Source organism: Kogia breviceps, chromosome 8, assembly GCF_026419965.1.
Source record: "Kogia breviceps isolate mKogBre1 chromosome 8, mKogBre1 haplotype 1, whole genome shotgun sequence".
Taxonomy (NCBI): domain Eukaryota; kingdom Metazoa; phylum Chordata; class Mammalia; order Artiodactyla; family Physeteridae; genus Kogia; species Kogia breviceps.
Window position 1 is genome coordinate 28,770,166 of NC_081317.1, and position 7,153 is coordinate 28,777,318.

Consider the following 7,153-nt stretch of genomic DNA (forward strand, 5'->3'; position numbering starts at 1 on the left):
CCTTTATCATTATGTAATGACTTTTTTGTCTCTTGTGACAGTTTTTCACTTAAAGTCTATTTTATCTGATGTAGGTATAGCTATACATAATTTCTTTGTGTTACTGTTTGTATAAAGCATCATTTTCCATTCATTTACTTTCAGCCTCATGTGTCCTTAACTCTAAAATGCATCTCTGATAGATAACATATTGGTTAGATCTTGTTTTTTAAAAAATTCATTTAACCACTCTATGTCATTTGATTGGGAAATTTAATCCATTTATATTTAAAATAATTATTGGTAAATAAGGACTTACTATGTCCATTTTGTTAATTTTTTTGTCTGTTTTTGCACCTCTTTTGTTCCTCTCTTCCTCTCTTGTTTTCTTTTCTTGGCATTTTACTTTATTTTACATCTTCCATTCTTCAGTGTTGTCACTTGATCACCAGAAGATGACTGTCACAGCTCTAATTATCACAACCTCACACAAACATCTCCAAAGTTTGAAAAAATAAGATTTGGGAAAGGAGCTCTTCTTGCATTCCTTTCCTCTTTCATCAGGGAGGAAAAAATTTCTAGAAATCCTCCAATAGATTTCTCCTTGGATTCCACTTGCCAGAACTGTGACACATGGACATCTTTAGCTGTAAAGAAAGCTAGGAAAGTTAATATTTGTTATTTTCAGATAAATTAATATCTGACATTTCCAACATGAACTATGAGAAGTGTCCAGAAAAGAAAACAGTTGCCCTTACATATCTGTGAGTTCCTAACCTACAGATATAATCAGTCACAGATGAAAAATATTCACCAAAAAGAAGTTCCAGAAAGTTCCTGCAAGCAAAACTTGAGTTTGCTGCATGGTGGCAACTATTTACATTGTATTTACAACCATTTACATGGTATTTACATTGTCTTAGGTACTATAAATAATCTAGAGATAATTCAAAGTATATAGAAGGACATATGTAGGTTATACGCAAATGGTATGCCATTTTATATAAGGCACTTGAGCATCCTCAGATTTTGGTATCTGTAGGGGGTTCTAGAAGCAATCCCTCATGGATACCAAGGGACAACTGTAGTAACTGATTCTAACAGACCAACTCACTATTTGGCAATATTTATTAAGACAGATTTGAGACAGGGGTTTGAAGAATTTTAGGACTTCCCCCTAAGACTTTCCCAAGTTTCCTCATTAGTGTAATAAGTAAAAACTAAGACATTGGTTTCCAGATGATACTTTGAATTTAAGAACCATGGCCAGAAGCATAACCATGTATATAATTATGAGTCTAATATTAGAGTAGAAAGGGGTGTGAAGCAATATGAACCTCAATTTTCCAGAAGTAGAAAATTTTTTAATTAAAATAAGACAAATTCTCAAGGGTATATGGAATCAAAAAATGTAAAATATTAGTAATGGTTTTATGCATTAGACAACATAAAATTTAAAAAATTATGTCTATATGAAATTAGTTTGAAAGTCTTATAATCACTTTGAAACATATCATACTTTCAACACAGTACCTCTATGTTGGTATAGCTGGTATTTTCACCACTTACATTTATGAACTTGTTTTTCCTATCAACACTCATTCACAACTATGCATGTTACTAAACAAATTTAATATCTTTGTAATTGATTAACTATTTGTTTAGTTAATGTACATTCTCAGAAAGACCTCCACAGTAACAACTTTGATCTGAAGCTTGACTTTGTAAATGAGGGTTGGAGTCTAAAAACTAAGCATGGTACTAGAAGTCCTAGCCAGAGATATTAGTCAAGAAAAGAAATAAAAGACATCCAAATCAGAAAGTAAGAAGTAGAATTATCTCTGTTTGCAGATGATAAGATCTTATGTGTAGAAAACTTTAAAGACTGTACAAAAAATCTGTTAGAACTAATAACTGAATTCAGTAAAGTCACAGGATACAAAATTAGCATGCAAAAAACAGTTGCAGTTCTGTACATTAACAATGAACTATCAGAAAATGAAATTTTAAAAAAATGTATTAGAGTAGAGTTGATTTACAATGTTGTGTTGCTTTTTGCTGTACAGCAAAGTAAATCAGTTATACATATATCCACTCTTTTTCAGATTCTTTTCCCATATAGGTCATTACAGCATATTGAGTAAAGTTCCCTGTGCTATACAGTAGGTACTTATTAGCTATCTATTTTATATGTAGTAGTGTGAATATGTCAATTCCAATCTCCCAATTTATTCCTTCTTCCCATCTCCCCCCGATAACCATAAGATTGTTTTCTACATCTGTAACTCTATTTCTGTTTATAAATAAGTTCATTTGTACCATTTTTTTAGATTCCACATATAAGTGATATCACATGATATTTGTTCTTTTCTGTCTGACTTACTTCACTCAGTATGACAATCTCTAGGTTCATCTATGTCACTGCAAAAAAAAATATGGAATGCTTCATGAATTTGCATGTCATCCTTGCTCAGGGGTTACGCTAATCCTCTCTGTATTGTTCCAATTTTAGTATATGTGCAGCCGAAGTGAGCACCAGAAAAGGAAATTAAAAATACAATCCCATCTATGATAGCATCAAGAAGAATAAAATATCTAGGAGTAAGTGAAAGCTGTGAAAGTCTTGTATACTGACATCTACATCACTAATGAATGAAGTCAATGAAGACACATACAAATGGAAAGATATCCTGTATTCACTGAATGGAAGAATTAATATTGTTAAAATGTACATACTACCCAAAATAACTTAGAGTCAATGTAAAGCCTATCAAAATCACAATGGTATTTTTGCAAAAACAGGAAAGAACATCCTAAAATTCATATTGAACAAAAAAGACTTCAAATGTTGCAAAAGAAAAGCAAAGCTGGAGGTAATACCCTTCCTGATTTCAATGTTTTACAAATCTATGGCAATTTAAAAGTGTGGTATTGACATAAAGATAGCCATATAGAGCAATAGAAAAGGATAACAAACCCAGAAATAACCTCTCCCCCATATATATATGGTCAACTGATCTTTGACAAGGGTGCCAAAAATACAGAATGGGGACAAGGCAGTCTTTTCAACAAATGATGGTGGGAAAACTGGATATCAACTTGCAAAATAGTGAAATTATACTCTTACTTTCCACCATACACAAAAATCAACTCAAAATGGATTAAACATTAAAATGTAAGACCTGAAACTGTAAAACTCTTAGGGAAAACATAAGTGAAAACTTGATGACATTGGTCTTGACAATGATTTCATGCATATGACATCAAAAACACAAGCAACTGAAGAAAAAATGAGCAAGTGGGACTGAAAACTAAAAGCTTCTGTACAGCAAAGGAAATATTTAACAGAGTGGAGAGGCAACAGAGTGTAAGCAACCTACAGAATGGGAGAAATTATTTGCAAACCACAGATCTGATAAGGAGTTAATATCCAAAATGTATAAGGAACTCCTTCAGCTCAACAGCAAAAATTTCCAAAATAACTGAATTCAAAAAGGAACAAAGGACTTGAATATCAGTTTCTTCAAGGAGACATATAATAGTTAACAGGTATACAAAATGATTGCTCAACATCATTAATCATCAGGGAATTGGAAATTAAAATCACAATTAGATATTACCTCACACTATTAAGATGTTAGTATGGCTATTATTTTTATTTTTAAAAAAAGTGTTGGCAAGGATGTGAAGAAATTGAAACTCCTGTACATGGTTAGTGGGAAATGATATGTACAGCCACTATGGAAAACAGCATGGAGGTTTCTCAAAAAATTAAAAATAGAAATACCATATAAACCAGCACTCCTACTTCCAGGTTTTTATCCAAAAGAACTTATATTAGGATCTCAAAGAGGTATTTGAACTCCCATGTTTATTGTGGCATTACTCACAATAGCCAAAATGTGGAAACAACCTAAATTTCCATTAATGGATGAGTTGATATAGAAAATGTGGTATATATATATATATAGTGAAATATTATTCAACTTTTAAAAAGGAGGAAATCCTGCCATATGAAACAACATAGATGAACCTTGAGAACAATATGTTAAATAAGTCAATCACAGAATGACAAATACTGCATGATACCACTTATATGAGGTGAATAAAATAGTTAAACACACAGAAGCAGAGAGTAGAATAGTGGTGGCCAGGAATTGGGGGTAGGGAAATATTGGGAATTGTTATTCAATGGATGTAAAGTTTCAGTTAGTCAATATGATAAGTTTAGAGAGCTGCCACATAGCACTGTGCTTAAAGTTAACATTAGCATATGTTAATTTGTTAAAAGGTAGATCTCATGTCAAGTGAACACTTGATATTCATAGAAGAAGAAGAAGGAAAAGGAGGAGGAGGAGGGAGAGGAAGGGAGGGGGAGGGGGAAAGGAAGAAAGAGAGGTGGGGGGAGGGGAGGAGGGGAAGGAGAAGAGGCTGAGTACATTCCAACATAATAAATCCAAAGAAACTGATTTCAAGATAAATTTTAGTCTAACCTCTGAAAGCTAAAGCAAAGAAAAAAAAAGTTGAAACCAGTGAAAGAGAATGACATATTGCCTATAGGGGGAAAACCATTTGAATGACAGATAATTTCTCATCAGAAACCATGGAGACCACAGAGAAATAGCTCAACATTTTCAAGTCCAGGCGGCAGTGGGGGTTGAGAAGGGGAATGCTGCCAACCCAGAATTTTATATCTAGAAAAGTATATATTTTTTAAGAATGGAGGGGAAATAAAGATATTCTCAGATGAAGAAAAAGTAAGCAACTGTGTTGCCAGCCAACATAACCTAAAAGAATGGCTAAAGATGCTTCTTTCAACAGAAAGGAAATAATAAAATAAGGAATCTTGAAGCATTAGAAAGAAAGATCAATGAAAAAAGTCAAAAATATGGATAAATACCACAAACTTTCTTCCTCCTCTTAAGTTTTCTAAATTATGTTTGATGGTTGGAGTAAAAACTATAACACTCTGCTATTGTTCTCAATATATTTGGAGGAAATTTTTAGGACAAGTGTATTCTAAATAGGGAAATACTAAAAAGGTGTAAAAGAAAAGAAGGTTTTTATCCTTCACTTGAACTAGTAACATTTTGAAGACATCAGATTATGAAAACATGTGTATGTAAAATGAAATACCTAAATCTGCCACACAAAAAGCTATACAAAGAGATACACTCAAAAGAAACATCTAAAAATATACAAGTAACCCACAGGAAGGCAGAAAAATGAAAAGAAATGAAAATGAGAGAACAAACAATACAAAAAATAATAGCTAGCTTAAGCCCAAACATATTGATAATTATATTAAATGCAAGTGCTCTAAATACACAAATTAAAGGTGGAGAATTGGTAGAATATATAAAATTCATTACACCAAAAATATACTGTCTATAAGAAAATCACTTCAGATATATTGATATGGGTATGTTGAAAGTAAAATAATGGAAAATATATGCCATACTGCATGGAAACATATCAAAAGAAGGGAAGAATGACTGTAATAACATCAGATGAAGGAAACCTCAGCACAAAGAAAGTTACCAGAGACAAACATTACATAATGTTAAAAGGGTCAACTTACCAAAAAGACATAGCAATCCTAAATATGTATGCATCAAATAAGAGAGTTTCAAAATCTGTGAAGAAAAACTGGTAGAAATAGAGGAGGAACAGACAAATCCATACTTACAATTGGAGACTTCAACACTTCTCTCTCAAAATCAGTAGGACAACTATGAAAATAGTTGGCAAGTATATAGAAGACTCGATATCATCAACTAAAGGCTCTAATCAACATTTTAATCATTTTTCAGTGAACAGTTCATTGGCATTAAGTTGTTGGCATTCACATTGTTGTGAAAACATCCATCTCCAGAGCTTTTTCATCATCCCATCCTGAAACTCTTGTATCATTAAGTAAAAACTCCCCACTCCCCACTACTTTCTGTCTCCAAAAAAAAGAAACTCCATATACATTACCAGTCACTACTCATTTTTCCTCAACTTTCCAGTCCTAGGCTTTCTGTCTCTATAGAAATGCCTATTCTGGATATTTATGTAAGTGGAATCATACACTACATAGCCTTCTGTGACTGACTTCTTTCACTTAAAATAATGTTTTCAAGGTTCATCTATGTTGCAGCAGGTATCAATATTTTATTCATATTCTGATTATTTATTGAAAATGTGTAAAAATATAATTAATATTTGAATGTTGATCTTGTATCCTGACACCTTGATGAACTCATTTATTTGTTCTAATGTTGTTTAGTGGATTTCTTAGAGTTTTCTACATACAAGATCATGTCATCTGCAAATATAGTTTCCAATCTGGCTACTTCATTGATTTTTCTTGCCTAAATGTCCTGGTTAGAAACTCCAGGAAAATGTTAAATAGAATGGTTGGGAACAGAAATCCTTGTCTTGTTCCTGATATTACGGGGAAAGCATTCAGTCTTTTACCATTAAGTATGATGTTAGCTGTGTGATTTTCAATGATACCTTTTAACAGATTGAGGAAGTTACCTTTTATTCCTAATTTGTTGAGAGTTTTCATCATGTTGAGTGTTGGATTTGTCAAATTATTTTCTGCATCTATTGAGATGATCCTGTGGGGGGTTTATTTGTTTGTTTATTCTATTAATATGGTATGTTACATTAGCTGATTTTTAAATGTTAAACCAACTTTACATTCCTGGGATAAATTCCAGTTGGCCATAGTGCATAAGCCTTTTATATATTGCAGGATTTAATTTGCTAATATTTTGTTGAAGATTTTTGCATGTATATTCATGAGGAACACTAGCCTGTAGTTTTCTTTTCTGATGATGTCTTTGTCAGGTTTTGGTATCAGGGTAATATGGCTTCATAGAATTAGCTCCCTCCACCTCTGTTTTCCAAAAGAGTTTGTGAAAAGTTGATATTATTCTTTAAATTCTTGGTAGAATTCACCGGTGAAGCTATCTGGGCCTGGGTTTTTCTTTGTGAGAAGTTTTTAGATTATTAACCCAAATCTTTACTTCTTATAGGTCTTTTCAGATTGTATATTTCTTCTTGAGTCCGTTTCTATAATTCGTATCATTCTCGGAATTTGCCCACTTATTTTAGTCTAAGTTATCTAATTTGTGGGCATACAGTTGCTCATTACATTACCTTATAAAACATTTTATTTCTA

At 32.4% G+C, this 7,153-nt stretch overlaps 1 non-coding gene across 1 annotated transcript; it reads right to left on the reverse strand.

The window, feature by feature from the left end:
• Positions 1-2,408: 2,408 nt before the first annotated feature.
• On the reverse strand, positions 2,409-2,515 carry LOC131762103 (U6 spliceosomal RNA). The gene has a single exon (XR_009337181.1). It is a non-coding gene; the product is annotated as a U6 spliceosomal RNA (small nuclear RNA).
• Positions 2,516-7,153: the final 4,638 nt, after the last annotated feature.